The sequence below is a fragment of the Rhyacophila brunnea genome, unplaced genomic scaffold (assembly GCF_057557595.1).
Source record: "Rhyacophila brunnea isolate RB1 unplaced genomic scaffold, BYU_Rbru_1.0 scaffold_4, whole genome shotgun sequence".
NCBI lineage: Eukaryota > Metazoa > Arthropoda > Insecta > Trichoptera > Rhyacophilidae > Rhyacophila > Rhyacophila brunnea.
The window spans coordinates 44,606,405-44,620,126 of NW_028233068.1; the positions used below are offsets into that span (position 1 = coordinate 44,606,405).

Consider the following 13,722-nt stretch of genomic DNA (forward strand, 5'->3'; position numbering starts at 1 on the left):
ATTTTCTATAAAACTATATTTTCCTTTGTTTTTTTCTCTAGTTGATTAACTTATACTTTTTATTATAAATATCATGTTGTGAACCTCTTGAATTAATAATTTGTTATGTAGGTACTCGATGTGTCTTTTTTAAATAAATAAAATATCTTTATTACTAAAATTAAATTTTCTTTCCATGTATTTTATCCATAAGAAAAATATGAAAATTGTTCTACATTTACATATCATGTGCATATTATTCTACTTATGTACACATATCAATGACTGTTTCGACAAATAACTATACCAACTTAGGTAGTTACCTACATGTATTACTCGTATACCGTGAGAGAGATAAGAAAAGACAAACATTTTGTTTCAGTCATGTAGTTAGTGATGCTAGGATGTAACTGAAGAAAATGCTATTATAAATTTTAACAGAATACTAGTAGTATAAATATTTAAAATTATACAATTAAATCATACATCACTTTGGATATTTTATGGATAGAGTAATATTTTGTATCTGTTATAGTTTGATTAGGCAGGGTTTAATGAATTTAAAAAAATAACCAACAATATGTGTAATATTATGTATTCTTAATCCAACGAAAATAAATAAGTATGAATGAAAAACAGTGACTTCCCTAGACAAAATGCCGCCCCTGGGCAGCGCCAAAATTCCGATCCATTTATTATACAGTATTTTTTTTATCATCCGCGCGCGTGTCGTTTCTGGTCACCAAGGACGTCGAAGGGCAAAGGAAGTAAACTAGACATCTCAAACCCGATAAAAAATAAATTTCTGTTCAACCTTTTATGTTAGTTAATACATTTTGTTTCCAACCAGTGATCAGATTTTTTAATGGAAAGGTATTTTCGTTATTACTAAGTTTAGGTAACTATTTCTATATATATACCAAATGATTCTCCTCGATTTGCCGCCCTTCGAGTAACTGCCGCCCCCAAGCGACGCTCAATCTGCCTACCCCCACGGAACGTCACTGATGAAAAAATATGCACAATTTTGTCGTATCACCCAAGGTATACCAAAACTATTATGGTTTGGTTAGGAAGGGTTTAATTGAATTTTAAAAACTAACCAACACCATCTGTAAATTGTAGTATTAGTTCAATAAAAACAAATCCGTATGACTAATAAAGTTTAATGTGCACTATTTCATATAATGTATAATATAAAATTAAATTTCAATTTGTTCCCAACCCCTGTTTAAGGGAACTTCATCGTCTGAGACAACGTTAGCGATAATGTTCATTTTTCAAATAGTATGCGAATCAAAATATCCAACGACTTATCGGCAAAGTGCAATAAATATTTTTCTCGCCAACTTTTCCAATCAGTATAATCGAACTTGTCACAGGCGCCGGTCGCGCTCTCTGTTCGCAAAATTCGCGCGGCATATCAATTCTATCGAAACACTTTGTTTTTATTACCTAGATTGAAATTTAATAATATATATCAAAGGTATCCCGTCTACTTTCAATATTTTTTTCTGAAGTTATCAATGAAGTGATGCAGTGATTTTTCACGTTGTATTGTTTATCTGTGCATACTTATTTTTATTTGTATGTATAGCGTTGAATTTAATTTAATTGTTTTTTTTTTATTTTAATCAATAAAAAAGTATGATTATCGTTTGATTAATATTATTATATTTTTTTATCATTAAAATATGTTCATTTTAAAATAAAACAATCAGCATTCGAGATTGTTTATTAATATTTTAGTTAAATATATATCTATGTCTTTGGTCAATTATTTATTATAAGTGCAAAATCATTTTTCAATATAAATATTATAGTTTTAATGGTTTTAATTATTTTGCAATTTTACATTATTTGAGATATTTATACTGACGACAGTGTAGTTTATATGAAATAGAAATAAAAAGATTTAACAGTATGTACCCTCTACTTCTGATATTATTTGCAAAACGTGAAGATTTTCCGTTTGATTTTTTAGTAATAGTTATATTTAGATCTTTTGAGGATGATTTTACAACCCAAAAAAACCGTCAACATAAATAATACAAATATCGTAGAAAGTATAAAAATTTAGTTTCAGACTCATTACAATGTAATTTTACCACAGTTAATAGTATAAATTTTACTATGGTTTATTAACTCTTTCATTTGGGCAATCAATAATATTAAAATAGTGAGAGTATTCAATCTTTGTTTCAAGTTTTGTAAAAAAAACGTACATACCTTTGCCGTTTCGTTTCTCTGCTTAAAGTTAAAAATTGTTAGGTTAAAGCTCTTATGTTGAAAATAAAACAATTTTGCATGTCTTATAATAAACTGACCAGAATAAATTTATTAGAGATGGTCTCCCCAAATAAAATATTGAATTCGATATATTTTTTTAAACAAATTTGACTTTAATTGTTTATTTTTACAGCGTTCTAAAGACAAATTAATGATAATTTTGATGACGAAACTATTATTTAGATTTAAATCCATAAAAACCTTCCATGGCAATTTTGTCAAATAATAAATAAAATTATTTAAATAATATAAATTGGAGATGTTTGAATAGGATTTTTTAATATCTGTGATTCAGTGCATTTTGTGGAGTTCTTTCTTTTTATAACACAGGACCACCATTTTACAAGTAAGTTAATTATACACATATAATATTTAAACAATTATTGTAACATTTATGTCGACAACCTGTTTCGAGCTATAAACCCGTTGCCAGAAAGGTTCAAATAATCAAATGTGACTAAAGTAACAGTCGTATTCTCAAAACATACTTGTTTCGCTCATTGGCAGTGGCGTAGTAAGTTTATATTTTTTTAATGCTCTTTTATCTTTCAAAAAAGCTTTAAATATGATTCTTAGACATAATTTTTTAGTATTTTATAACTAGGTACATTACAAATATGTAAGTAACTATTTTAGAGTCATTAAATTTTTACAGCAATAATAGGTACTTCCATAATATTGAAATAAAAGTTTTATGTTCAACAAAATAATAATTGAAAAAAAGTTTGATTGCCATTATTATCACAAATCTATAATTATTATTATTGGTCTTTTTTCAATAGGCATTGCCATATTTTATCAATCGGCTAACGTTTTTGCTACCAGCATTTTTTTACTCTATCGTATATATTCGCACACATATCTATTCAATCTTCAAACTCAATTTATTCCGAACTAAAAATCGCACGTGTTGGTATGACGAGTTTTAAAACTTGTCTGCAATACAATTCACTATGAAGACATGAGTTTTTTTTAAATCCAATTTTTCGACATTTGACAATTAGCATCTTACACACAATTTAATTTCACATATTAAATAACATCTACTTTCAAAACACCAACAGCATTTTTCTCTCTTTAGTTCTCTTAATGTTAAATAAAATCATTCTTACAAGTACCTTACTCAACGTGAAATCTTTTAATAAACTTTTGAAAGAGAAATATAATATAATTTGTTAATCGAAATGGGTATACTTTATATATATAGGAAATAAAAATAAGTGCCTCGCGACAAATTTGAACAAAAACTTATCCATCGCGTCAAAGTATATTTTTATTAATTCTCTTCAACGTTCTATTATATTACCAATAAATTCATATTTTTATGATTCAATCCATACTATATAATATCGTCACTGTTCTGGCAGAAGACACTAATTCGACAAAATGACATATTGAGTTAGTTATACCAAAATGTTCCTTATTTCAAACTTTACCGTCTGGAAACCGTCTTAATAAATAAACAGTCTTTATTTTAAAGTCATCCTTCTTACGATTACTTAATAAACTCACATGATAGACCATTTCAAACATTTTAACAACTTCAAAGTCAAATTACTCAAAACTAGTATTCTCCAGTTAGTGTGTTCTGCCAGAACATAGACGATACAATGACATGATTTAAATGTACAATGAACTGTCATTAAATAGTTAAATTTAGTTTAATAATACATAAATGTATGGATTATATTTTATTTCTAGAAACAAGAAGCAATTAATTTACTATTGAACAATAATTATTTGCAAATCATTGTTTGTAAAAAATAAAACAACGAAAATAATATATTCTATGATTTCACAAATTACTTATGTTTATTTTCGGTAGATTGGTTTTGACGCCGTCAGATTAAATTAAGACAAAAATCAATTCAAAATTATTTTTTTTATAGATATTTGCGCTCAGCGAACCAAAAATAAGACATGGATACGCTCTGTCAATAAATAAGGGATTAATAGTAATCTATTATAATTGTAATGGATTTAAGTTTTGTACTATTCCATTTGAGTCGTTTTTTTGAAACCCGGTTTTCGCCTTTCGGCATCTTCAGGCACTGTGTACACTCACCAAAGGCAAACATACACTGACAACGAACACTCTTAACTCTGGCTTATATAATAATCAATTCAATAAAGTAGGTAAAAATTCCATTACCTACCCATCAAGTCAAGGGTCAACAATAAAAAAAACCTATTACAACAAACAAATTATGAATAGTTAAAGTTTTAGTGAAAATCAAATTAATAAAAACCGGTATCGATAATATCGGTACACTCGATAAGCATATTATAATAAATCGTCAAAGCTTAATAATAGATCATTAGCACTTATAAACAATAAAAATACTACACTCAAGAGGTGTAAATCGTCAATTCTAGGAACAATGGTAAAGTATCGGTTGTTAGTTGTAAGTTAGTCTTCAAGTCAAGTCAAGTAAACAATCAATACTTAATAATATTCCCAGTGTACCTACTTTTATATTTTTATATAATATTTTTTTATTTTATTTTTTAAATATACTTACATATAAACTCAGTAATATATATATATTTATATACACACGTATACATACTTAAATCCACATCCATACATTCTTATACCTATATACATAAATGTTGCATATCAATACCATTGACCATCTATGGTCTCGCATGTAAACCCTCATAATACGAGGGTGGGTCAATAAGTCCTTAGAAAAGCCGACAGGTGGCGCGACTAGTACTGTAAGCGGTTTGTTTTCATGCAGCGGCACTACCGATTCAGTATGCTGCGAAGTTTCAATCAGATTGGTCAGGTTGTTGTGTGTTTCTCGTACATTTAAAAAAAAAATTGCTTGTGGAAAATGGAAAAATGGAAAATTGAGTTTAGAGCTGTTATTAAACATTTTAATATAAAAGGGTTAACAGCAAAGGAAATAAAAAATGAGTTGGATTTAGTTCACGGCATATCTGCTCCTTCATTTGCAACTATTTATAACTGGTTAAATGAATTTAAACGTGGTCGTACATCAACAAAGGATGAACCACGCTCAGGACGTCCTGTAGAGGTGACTACACCAGAAATGATCAATAAAATCCACGATATGGTGTTAAGTGACCGAAGATTAAAGTTGAGTGAGATAATTGAGGTTACAGGGATCTCAAAAGGTAGCGTCATTTCTATTTTACATGACAAATTGGGCATGAAAAATATTTCTGCAAGATGGGTGCCGCGTTTGCTCACAGTCGACAATAAACGCAATAGGGTGGTGGACTCTAAAGCCCTGTTGTCGCTCATGCAACGCAATCCGGATGAATTTTTTCGTCGCTTTGTGACTGTAGATGAAACATGGATACACCACTATACTCCCGAGACGAAAGAACAGTCAAAGCAGTGGATTGCGAAGGCAAACCATGTCCAAAGAAGGCGAAAACCGTAAAATCAGCTGGTAAGGTTATGGCTACTGTATTTTGGGATGCACGTGAAATTATTTTCGTTGACTATTTGGATAAAGGAAAAACAATAACAGGGGATTATTATGCATCTTTATTGGACCAGCTAAAAAACAAAATTGAAGAAAAACGGCCTCATTTAAACAGGAAAAAAATCCTCTTTCATCAGGACAATGCCCGTATTCACACATGTTTACGATCAATGGCTAAAATTGAAGAATTGAAGTTCGAATTGGTCGACCACCCACCGTATTCGTCAGATTTAGCCCCCAGTGACTTTTTCCTTTTCCCAAACTTAAAAAAATGGCTAAGTGGACAACGTTTTTTTTCAAATGAAGAAGTCATCGATCGGACAAATGCTTATTTTGAGGACCTTCCGAAAACTTATTTTTCTGACGGTTTAAAAAAAATTGAGAAACGTCTAACCAAGTGTATTGAGCTCCAAGGAGATTATGTTGAGAAATAAAAAAAAATACAAAAATAAAAACTGTTTTAATGCTTTTTTCTAAGGAATTATTGACCCACCCTCGTATATAGGATATAGCAATGGGCTACTAGGAAAGCTAAGTTGATCATTTAAGATAGGTAGGCTCTGCAATTTACAGAATTTAAATTCAAATTCCATCAAGTATCTTGGGTCGGTAGTATTAATATTAATCTTTTATAAGTTTTCAATCCACATGTTTTAGTTGAAATTATATTTGTGGTCATTGTTTTTTTTCTTTCTCGACTACAATCCGATGAATCTTGACCGCCTCTCGATGATGTTTCTTAACAGATTTTTATTAACGACAAATTGATTTTAGCCACGTCTTGCTGAAACCATTAAGTTGATTGTCTGGGCCTGATCGACTATAGTCAGGTCGGGGCACTGAATAGCGAGTTACGATGGTAGTGATAGTTATTTATTATCTTCGAATGCAATGCGGAACTGTTTTGTAATAAATGAAGATTTATATTTTATTCAAATTAATTATTTTTACAACAATTATTATTTTCTACAAACAGTTCACGTTATTGCATTCAAAGAATAAGCAACATATAGCACTACGACCATGCCCTGATCTGAAGGTAATCGGCCTTGGGTCTATGTATAACACATATTTAAAAACAACACGTGTATGTGCCATACCCGGTATTCGAAGTAGTTTTTAGTATGTCTATAATATATTTACAACTGATATTTTATTATGATTAGACTTTAAAACTTCCCTGCAAAGCAAGAAAAGAATCTGCAATGGCAATTTTTATAAAACTAACCGTCAAATTCAAAATTATTTCAACATTTTGTATTGACCAAAAGAAGAAAATACAAATCTTAAAATATCTTGAAATTACTAATTTTGCACTTATCATTAATTAACCGAAGACCAGATAGCTATGATTTCATTTTAATTCTTATATTATGATGTTTTTAAAATTAATCTGTATACATTCAATCACCTAGTTGTATTTAATATGATATTGTAGCGGCGTGACTTCGAAAAGAGACCTATTGATGGCGCGGCCCATTGACTGCACGCCGCAAGCGCTATGTAGATGGATTAGGATTTAACTCTATGTTAACTCCGCAATTTTTGTCTCTCATCCAGTCAGCTTAGTCTGATAAGCTCTGACTTTTTGATCATACGGATCCTCTATTTTGAAACTAAACACCTTACACTATCGAGATTCGTTTCTTCTGAGAAGTATAGTTTCTAATTGCCAAATGTGATACCCACCTGAACTGAACGAATCCTTTGGAAAGTTCATGTGGTTATTTGATCAAGCGAGTCATCTTATCTTGTTAAAATGTTTTCGTGTACCGTTTGAAGTATTCTCTGTTATTGTTGATTAATCTCTGTGAACTCTGAATATATACTAAAACCGGAAGTTTTTCTCCACTCTACCTAGATGTATGCAACCTCGAGTTCATTGTTGTCATGTTAGTTTAGTCGATATTTTCGCCAATGCCACAGTTTTCCGATAAAAATATGTGTTTATTAAGAAGCATATAATATGTATAAGGTTACGCTACACACCTATAAATTATTTTAACCGATAGTATATTAAATTTAACTAGGTAGGTAATCGATCGCGACGATACACTTTATAACTCACAACCAGAGCTGCCAAATCGAAATAAAAAGTATAGATATGTACCTGATATAGGCATTGTATCGAAAGAAATACTTTAAAGTAGAATAAAAGACATCTTTCTCAAGACTGTGAGCGATGATGGTTAGTAAAAAAGCAGAAAGTTGCTTTATGAGCTAGACTAGGCTATCGACGCCCTCAGCGATAGGTAGGCCCGCCAAAGATTCTAGCCTGGGGGCCCACTTCAGTATGTAGGGGGCATGTTATATAATATAATATGACATGACATGCATACGTACGCAGTCTTCAGTTGTTCATATCTCCTAATAATAAAATTGAGTCTTTCCATGAGCTCAAAATATCTAAATTTTGATAAACGTTTTGACTAGTACCATAATACCTAAGCCAAATATTTGTCCTTCTGTAAGCAAATCTGTTGCTAAAATAATGAAATAACTGGGTCTTAGGGTCGCCGCTCGATAAATATTCACACTTACACAACGTATAGATTATATTGTTATTATCAATGTAGCAGAGTTTCATCTCAATTTCTTTATTTGAGGCTTCTTGAAAATCAAGTATTTGCAACAATTCTCGGGTATAAAATGTTTGAAATAGTAGCGGTAGAGTGGTGATATGAGGTAAAAGGGCGGGTGCCTACATACAACTGTTTTCATCCACGCGAGATCAATCGAGTGTAATATCTACTGACGTGGTGTCTAAAGACACTGACTCTATATTCATAGAAATGAAACGGCTAGGTATAGAGGCGCACGCCTAGACCCAACCGCTGCATATCTCATTGATTAAAAAAAAGTGGATAAATTTAGTTCAAATTTATTTATTTAGTCTGAATTCCTGTTCCCCGATGTCTGGCCTAGAATCTATACAACCCGTCGACATCATGTTCTACAATCCGCATGTCCGTATCTGTAATTATTTAAATAAACCCACGATAGCTGAGCGGCTTAAGCGTCGGCCTTTTACGTCGTGGGTCGCAGGTTCGAATCCTGGGTCTAGCAAATACACATTGTTTTTCAATTTGTGTGTTTAGTGAGAGTATGGACCTAATAGGTTGAGCAAGTGGCTAACGTCCATTTCTCGTAAAAACAAAAGATGAGGCCCATAATGATCTTATTAGGTTCGGAAATGGCATTTTTTTTAAACATGGGTTGTGTATTTTTGCGAGCATGCAAGAGAAACATCATGATTTAGTTTTTATTTTAAATGAAAATTTTCCTTTCAAGGTACTCGTATATTCATAGTATTTGTGTGCTACGTGTCTTTCCATTACATATTGTTTATCGTTATGTGCATTATATTATAAAATATACCTAATATTTACATAAAATAGACTTCGGGCCTTCCCCGTTGTACTATAAGTATGTATAGCTAATCGATTTTTCCCGCCGCCCATTTGAATACACATAAATAAAAACCTTGCAGCCATTTGTCAAAATGCACAGGTCGCGTATTGAAAAGGAAAAATATCACCTAATTTTTCATGCACTTTGCAAACATACGTTTTGAAGAACGGTGACGGTCGTGGAAATCATGAATATGCATGATGATGTTTTCGTAAAGTCTATATTATTGTCACTACCTATTCAAGTTTGTTTTTCTCTACTGTAAAATTAATTTCATTTTATGGTACGTAAGGAAAACAACATGTTTGGAAAAATTTGCTTGCGTCAGATAATAGAAGTCAAATCAATCAAATAATAATAAAGTAATTTATTTAAAAATAATAATATTACAGTTTACTTACTTCAATAAGGTATTTTAAAGAAGAAATATAATATACCTAATATATCCGAATCTTTAGGGTACATTAGTACGACTGCGTTACAAACAATCAAATAAAACGAGTTTGCGAGCTGACACAGCATCCCTCGGTGATTGAAGTAATAACGAAGAGATGCTTTACATCAGTGCTCCGCAACCGGTGTGCCGCGGCACACTGGTGTGCCACGAGACGATGCTAGGTGTGCCGCGGCGCATTGTGTATTTTCTGGATTTCGGTTAATAAAGAATATCTTCGGATTTCCGAGAAGGCTATCGCGGTTCAGCTCCCATTTTATACGACATATACCTATGTGAAAAACTTTTTTCAACTCAAGCTATAATTAAAAATGATAAGCAGTCATACCAAACGGGTGATAATAACTTCGGGTTTCTCTTTCGTCAGAGCTCTAGTCTGGGGGGCCGGGCTCAGGGGGGGCGTGGCAGATCAACCAAATAAGTGAGATAAACACAAATTACAAATTTTCTCTAATGGTTAAAAAAAACTAGCTATAATACTACACTGATACTAATATATTTAAATATACGATTGGGGAGTGTTTGTATTAATAAATACAAAAAATAGCTGAACATACAATGAATACCAATAATTTTACCTCGAACACCATTTGAAAAACACTACCTACTTTAGAGTATCTCACTGTCTTTAACCTTAGCGATAGGTATGGGGCCCGCTTCAGCATGTGGGGTCCATATTTTGATGGATAAATTGTTTTACCTGTGGTGTGCCGTGGAATTCTGGGAATACCTTTGGTGTGCTATGGGTGTGAAAAGGTTGCGGAGCACTGCTTTACATGACTGGTCATAGCCTCAAGAGTTCCGTCGTCGTGGCCGGCCATCCCTCACCCTGCAGCAATGCTACAAAGTTGATCTACGCGCTGCAGGTCCGGTATGAGGGAAATGGCTCGAACGTGTGCTTGCCCTATGCCCCAATGCTGGGGCGTGACAGGGTTAAAGAAGAAGAAGAATATAATCTGCATACTTTGAATAACGACGAACAGCACATTGATAATGTACTGATACTGATAAGCAGACGAAAGGGTTGTTCTACTTTAATAAATTGACAATTGAGACTGAGTATTAAATCAGTAAAAAATACATATTCATATTTAGGTACATAAAAAATAGTTAGGAGTAGGTACCTATTTTTATATAGTATATATTCAGGATCGACTTTAGGCGAAGAATTGTGCACGTGATGGTTTCATGCATTCAAGAAAAACTAAAATCTGGCAAAGAAAAATTTCGTTTACAATATTTTTGTGTGAGGACTGTGCGGGGATGAATACATGTGTGCGGACACATTTTGGTAGATGTGCACGCGCACACCTTACAGAGAACATTGCTGAGTCGTGAATCGCTCGATTAAGACCGAGTGTGGTGCGGGGTGGGGGCGGGGAGTGCTTTTAGCCGCCTGAATAATGTCTTCCAAAGTGACCTTCCACTGTACCTAAAGCGCAGTGTTCAACCAGTGTGTACTTCTCGTAATCACATATGCGTGTGAAACATGGACCCTAAGTAAAAGAGGGATCCAGAAGTAGAGATTAGAGTAGCACAACGTGGTATGGAGAGGCGCATGCTGGCCATAACGCGAAAGGACAAACAGAGGAGTGAGTGGATAAGGAAGCAAACAAGGGTTTGCGATGTAATAGAGTTCATTAAAAGCCTTAAATGGAGATGAGCTGCACACATAGCTCGAAGAAGAGTCAATCGTTTGACAAATTTAGTCATCCAGTGGTATCCAAGAGGTAAAAAACGTCCACAAGGTAGACGTAGAGGCCGCTGGATCGATGAAATGATAAAGTTCTGCAGAAGTACGTAGCAACGCAATTCACAGGACCGAGAGAAGTGGAAGAGGCCTTCATCTAGCAGTGGATAGATTCAGCCTGATGATGATGATGATGATGTTTGTGTGGCCCAGTATAGGGAGATGTACCTACTGCAATTTAGTATATAGTTGACATTGTCTGATTTGTTTTCCTTCAGCACGATGCTGAAGTCCGTGCGGAACGTCGCACTCTCGGGCTTAACTAACTTTAGTACCGTTGATTCTATGATTCGATAATAATTGCACAAACAACACGCCACTACCGATTAAAAAGGTTTCACCGATCGATTTTGATTAGGTATGTTGGATTCTCTCGGTTCGCTTTCTTTGTCATTTAAAACGTAGTTTAACGATTGTCTGCACAACAACACAACCGTATTATATCATATTGTGTAAACTGTAAAGTGATCTCTTAGCAAAGCAATTAAATTTTATTGAGAAATTGCCCCAAGAAACCGCATTCACGTGCCTACAATAACAGATACTTACCGCTCTTTATCCTTGAACTTAGAATCAGTCTACTGTATCTCCATAATTGCATCACACTTACGTTATTATCAGATCATATAAATTATTGAAAAAATTAAATTATAAACTATAACGTTTTAGTGGGTTTTTTTTCGATGTCCGATATTAATAGGATCATAATATGGGCCTCCACAGAGTTGGAGGTTTGTATTAACAGATTTTGTTTTTACGAGAAATGGATGTCAACCACTTGCTCAACCTATTAGGTCCATCATGGCCCACACATCTTAAAGCGAGCCCCAGGCCAGGATCTTTGGTGCCCCCCTACCTATGGCTAAGGTTAGTGGCAGTATGTGGTTCTACAGTGGCGATTTTCAAATGGTGTTCGAAGTCAAATAACATTCAGTGTATTTTTAGCATTTTTTTAACACATCGAACTATGGGGTTGTCGAGTAGGTATATGTATACACAACAACAATCGAAATTATGTCCCACAACTATATATTTTTAAATGATAATAATTTGAAGTGAAAAAGCGCCGCAGAATAAATACTCCGCGAAATAAATTTATATCCTCTGGTAAAAAAATATTAACATAAAATTAACCTATTACATCATTTTACACATGCAATGCACTTAAATATAAAAAAAAACAGTGGGAAAAACACAATGATAAGGGAAATGGGTTACCTTCTGAGCAGTGGTGAAAGGTGAAGGTAGGGTGTTAAGATGATCCGACATAAATAGTGTACTTATACTAAACTTTGTCAGTCAAATGTATTTGTTTTCATTGAACTAATATCCCGTTTAGACGTACGTGGATTTACTGCTGACAGTAAGTATTATCACGGCCATAACAAGAAAATGTACGTGTAAACATATATTATCCTGCAGTTGCAATATTGCATGCAAGAATCAAGAAAGTTCGGAAGATTTTGAATTTTCATGCGACAGTTCAGAATTTTTCGATCTGCGCTTGCGCAGTAGAACGATAGTGGAGAAACCTGTCGGCAGAAAATCGAGCTACGAACAAATTTTAAGGATAACCGATTTTCACTACCTGTCAAAGAATACCATAAGATAACATCGCGTCTCGCTCACTCTTGAAGAATGTGATTGGAGAGAAAGTCAGGACATTTACGTGGAAACAGGTATTGTCATGATAGTTTAAATACGCACTATTGATACCAGTAAATCCATGTACGTGTACAGGCGCTATTCGACTACAATTCGTAGATATTGTTTAATATTTAATTAAACCCTGCCTCATCCATGCCATAGTAGATAATGGTCAAAAATATTCATTTATCTATAAAATATCTTAAATTATCCCATTAAACTATACATCGTTTTAGATATTTTATAGATACAAGAATATTTTTTATCGATTATGAATTAGTATAAGCAGGGCTTGATGAAATATAAAAAACTAACCAATACCATCTGTAATATAATATATTCTTAACTCAACGAAAAAAAATAAGTATGACTGAAAAAGTGTGCAGTATTTTTGTTAGATCACCGATAGCATACCTAAACTATTATGGTTTCGTTTAAGCAGGGTTTAATGGAATTTTAAAAACTAACCAGCACCATCTGCAAATTGTATTCTTAATTCAATGACTGACAAAATTTTAGTGTGCACTATTTATGTTGCATCTTAACAGCCTACCTCCACCCCTCGCCACTGCTTCTGAGTACGACTGTTACAAATTACAATTTTTATTCTCGTGTGTGAATAAATATGGGATAAACTTCTACATGTATTAAAATATACTTTATTTTCTATAGCTATGTCTGTAATACGCATTAAAGTTTGTCACTTAAATAAAACGCACATTCAATGTTGG

At 33.1% G+C, this 13,722-nt stretch overlaps 1 protein-coding gene across 1 annotated transcript in view; it reads left to right on the top strand.

Moving 5' to 3' along the window:
- The first annotated feature begins 2,484 nt into the window (after positions 1-2,484).
- Positions 2,485-13,722, top strand: part of LOC147067421 (solute carrier family 41 member 1-like) — a 96,689-nt gene continuing 85,451 nt past the window's right edge. The window contains exon 1 of the mRNA XM_085953952.1: positions 2,485-2,614. The gene's annotated coding sequence lies outside the window, so the exon portion shown is untranslated. The remainder of the gene's footprint in view (positions 2,615-13,722) is intronic.